Genomic DNA, 5,062 nt, shown 5'->3' with positions numbered 1-5,062 from the left:
CCATAATATTATTAACAAAGATTTTGCGCAATCCGGGATGCGTTCGCAGACCCTGATTATATTTTTAAAAGCAAAAATTCGGATTATGCGTACGCGCAATTTCGAGTGAATATTTAATAAAAACGAATTTCTTTGGAAAATATTAAATTTATTTCATAAAACCCGAGATGTGCGGTTCACTATTTAAGAAAGACGAATATTCTTGATTCGACATAATTTCGAAAAATCATTTTTTTATATATTATCAAGATTATCGTGTACACGTACGCGTGACACAATTCCGCATTTTTAAATTTATAACACGAATATACGTACGCGTAATTCGATTCAAAGAAGGGTCCTTAATCACAATAAGTAAAAGCGGTAGAAAAATCACGTAACAAAAAGTATTTAATAAAAATCAAGATAATTAAGCCAATAATAAAAACAGTTAAGCGACCGTGCTAGAACCACGGAATTCGGAAATGCCTAACACCTTCTTCCGGATTAACAGAATTCCTTACTCAGGATTTCTGGTTCGCAGAATAATAAACAGAGTCATATTCTCCTCGATTCAGGGATTAAAACCGGTGACTTGGGACGCCTTAAAATTCCCAGGTGGCGACTCTGAAATAATTAAATAAATCCCGTTTCGACTGTCCTTCAATTGGAGAAAACTCCCCACGCGCCCCGCGGGCGCGGTAAAAAGGAGGTGCGACAGCCAAAATCAATAAATAAATAAAAACGTGTCAAATTTTAAGTTTTGCCATAAATAAGTTGGGTGGTGTCCAACCTTCCCTTTTGCTAAAAATAGCCAAAAATATATGTCAAATTTTAAATCTGTCATAAATAAGTCAGGTGATGTTGTTTTGTCATAAATAGCCGAATGTTCCCGAAAGGGACGCCGGAAGGCTGACTTTGCATAAACAGCCACCTTTGGGTCATTTTTTAAGGTTTGGTCCAGTTGACCCACACAGCCTTAAAATCTTCGTCACCGAGGCGTTGAAAGGCCGTGTTGGCAATATTGAGTTTTCTAATTTGAAAAACGATAAAAAGAGTCATAAATAAGTCAGGTGATGCTGTTTTGTCATAAATAGCCGAATGTTCCCGAAAGGGACGCCGGAAGGCTGACTTTGCATAAACAGCCACCTTTGGGTCATTTTTTAAGGTTTGGTCCAGTTGACCCACACAGCCTTAAAATCTTCGTCACCGAGGCGTTGAAAGGCCGTGTTGGCAATATTGAGTTTTCTAATTTGAAAAACGATAAAAAGAGTCATAAATAAGTCAGGTGATGCTGTTTTGTCATAAATAGCCGAATGTTCCCGAAAGGGACGCCGGAAAGGTTGACTTTGCATAAACAGCCACCTTTGGGTCTTGTTTAGTATTTTTTGTCCAGTAGACCCACACAGCCTTAAAAACCTTCGCCCCGAGGCGCTGAAGGGCCGTGTTTGCAACACCAGGTTTTTATTGTAATTTAAAAAAAAACAAAAAAAAACAAAGAGTCAGCGGTCGGGTGAATACCGTTTGAATTTTGTCATAATAAGCCGAGCCAGCTTCGGTCGCGTCTTAAACCGTTCTTGCCGAAGTAGCCTTAGAGTATCTTTCAGTTGTCGAAAGGTTATTTTCGTAAAAGAACGGACAAGTTTGTAAAATGATCCTCCCCGGCCTCAAAATTCATGTGAAATTTGGAAGGGGCCACGTTTGCAAAAAATAACCGTTCGGTTGCATTTTGTGAGTGTTGAAACCCAATTTTTTATTATGAAGAAAAAAAATGTTTCATTACTTTTACCTTTCATTTGGCCCGAACTACGCAAGATCTGATTCATGCGGGGTCATGATACGTAGGCAATCTCCATCGGATTCGATCATAGCTATAAAATAAATTGAGAAAAAAAAACAAACTGAAAGAAAAGGAAAAAGAAAATCGAGTGAAAAAGAAAATAGAAAAAAAACAAAAAGGAAAAAAGAAAAAAAAGAGTGCAAAAAATAAAAGAGCGGCAAAAACAAGATCAAGAGTGACTAAAGAGAGGCAAGAATAAAAGAAAAGAGGTACATAGTGAAGAGGGCTAGTTTAGGGTCGGGATGAAACATGCAACCCGTTCAAACACATGGTAAAAACGTTTAACTGTTTAGGTGCATTACATCCCATCGTGTTATTTCCTATATGTTAAATGCTTCAAAACTAACAAGGTTGTGTGTGTGAGTAAATTAGCCAGGTTCTGTTCAGGTGATTGGTTTTGTTGGTATGTAGTGATGAGCAGCCTTGCACGCGGCCACAACATTATACACAAAACTGAGCTCCACCTCCTAGAAATGTCCATCCTTACCAAGCTCCATATAGTCACCAATCAAATATTCCTCAGTACAATCCTCACCCAAGAGAGTCTTTCAAAAGGGATCAGTTCACCCCTATTGGTGAATCATACTCAGGCTTGTTCCAAAAGCCAGTCAGGCGAAGTCTGTTGTATCCAGTGGCCCCAAATCGGCCAAACACCGGGTCCCCCCTCCCGCATCGAGCTGATACTAGATGTGAATGCCACTCCGGAACAGTGAGGCACGGTACAAAGGACTGTTGGTCATTGGACCCTCAAAATGGCAATTGAAGACTTGATTGAAGCTGAAAGAATCGTTCTCCGGGACGAAAAAGTTCCTAATATGATGAACATTCCCCTACCTACTCTCACAAACGGGCCAATAGACGGAATGATCTGTGAAGCTGAGGAATTTGATCCGGCACTGAAGGCTATTGCAGCCATTGCCGAGACAGAAGAAAAGCCAAAAAAAAAAAACGATTGCCAAGCCTGAAAGTTCCCCATCAGACGGGAGTCTCGGTAGCCAGTCTTGCTATCCTTTCAGCATCTAGATTGTCTTAGGGTGTGATCGAGATGTTTTACTTTATTGTCTTACTTTCCAATGTAAACCCTTCTATCTTCAAAAATTAAAAAAAAAAACAAAAAACAAAAAAAAAATCAAAAAGAAAATCAAATGAAATTGATATTTCATTTTCCCGGAATGTCTCTTTTCTTAAATCTTGTGAATTTTCTCATTTTCTTTTAGTTATGTTAAATGCAGATTTCAATAATATGACATGCTTGTGGACTTCATGCCCGGATCTTAAAACTATGTCAGACCTCGAAATAATGAATCAAGAATTGGGTCGCAATGAAAAATAGCTTAAGGAAACAAGACAAAGATTTGGAAAAGCTGAAAGAAGATCGGGTCCAGATTGGAAAGGTACATACATTGCAACAAGAGTACTACCAAAATAGTGCGTTGTACTTGGGACACATCGAAGGAAACGTCCTTGAAATAACTGTCAATGCAAATGCAGTCAAAAGGTACTATGTTGGATCCAATATATAGTTCTAACATTTTTCGTTTGAGATGACGAAGGCTTTCATTCTCGCTACCCAAACACTATCAACCCTTTGCAAACCCATTTGAGTTGGTTACTCATCTTTGATTGCCCTCTTTGGAACCTGAAAATATTATTGAAAATAAAATGAAAAAAAAGAAGAAGAATTTGAAATGAAAAGGAAAAATGAAAAAAAGAAGAAGAAGAAAGAATTGGAAAAAATAAGAAAATATATATTCAAAAAAAAAGATGATGAACATGAAAAATGGGAAGGGAAGTGAAAAACAAGGCAAATCAGAAAAACAAATAAAAAATCCAAAAACAAAAGTGGCCTGAACTACGTTTGACTTGATTCCGAAAGGATACGTAGGCAACCTCTCCTTGGGGTTCAGTCGCACCAAAACAAAAATACAAGAAGTTCCCCAAAAGTGAAACTGGGGCAGAAGTTATAATGGTTCGGCAATAATCCCGCCCAAAAGGTTCCAAAGTTGTAGTTCAATCCAAATTCTTTTACCCCAAACCTTGTTCAAGTCCTTCTGATCAATCGGCAAAGCGGTTCAAAATGGGAAGATGGAGTTATTTGGACCTGATACAACAAAATGAGAAGAATAAAATGAGAGAGTCTTATTGGTGAAAACCCACACGGGCACCGTAAGGCGACGGTAAGCAGAGAAAATCAAAATGAGAAGTTTTATTAATGCAAACCCACACGAGCACTATAACGAGATGGCAAGAAATAAAATGAAAAATGCCAGCTCGTGAAAACCCACAAAGGGCGCCCGTGATCGAAAATAAGATCCTCACAGCCATCAACATCAATAGAGTCCTGGCAAGGTTCCTCGGTATTCAAGGCAAAGTTGTGATGAATTTTTGAGAGTCGGACGGTTTATACAGATCATGCATCCAGTCCAAAAGGCATGTCATGTTCATTGAAGTCCGCATGTACTCCAGATAAGTCCTTCTCTCCTTTGCCCGAAAGGGACACTTCTAGTTTTTAAACTTTTTCTCCATTCAATTATTTGTTTCTCTTTGAATCCCTTTTGGTCTAACACTGTTCCAAAACCAAGACAAAGAAAGATTGGCAAGACTGATTTACAGGGCTTTCGTTTGATACACGCTAATGTGCAAAAGGCACCCAGCCTCAGCAGGTGCATCAAGTCGACCTCGACTGGCCATGGCGGCCGATGCTCAGGAATCAAAACTCTTGGAAGGAGAAAATCAAATTAAAGCGCCTATAAAGGCAATTGAAGTTGAAAGAGTTGAGTTTCATATGGCTAATCGCCTCAGCAAATTCGAAGAAACCAAGGTACCCCCAAATGCTCTAAAATTGAAATTGGAAGAAGGAAGACAGAAAAGAAAGGCCTACAAAGGCAAAATAAAGTTGGAAAGGTTAAGTCCCACACGACTAGCCATTGCAGTTAGGTTTGAGGATCAAAAAAAAAATCCCTGATGAAAAAAAAAGAAAAAAAAAACCAACAATTGATTGAGCCTGAACTACGTTTGACTTGATTCCGAAAGGATACATAGGCAGCCTCTCCCTGAGGTTCAGTCACACCAACAATAAAATCCCATTTACCCTGAAATTGAAACCGGGGCACGTCGAGCGGTTTAGAAGTTAGTATCATCTACCTCTCTTTACCGAGCACGCGCCTTCAGATCAATTACCAAAGATAGCAGGAAGCCAATAAGCGTCACGAATGGAGACCGGCACATTTTAAATTGAGAGAT

This window comes from Nicotiana sylvestris, chromosome 7 (assembly GCF_000393655.2).
Source record: "Nicotiana sylvestris chromosome 7, ASM39365v2, whole genome shotgun sequence".
Lineage (NCBI taxonomy): Eukaryota > Viridiplantae > Streptophyta > Magnoliopsida > Solanales > Solanaceae > Nicotiana > Nicotiana sylvestris.
This window is presented reverse-complemented; position numbering follows the sequence as displayed.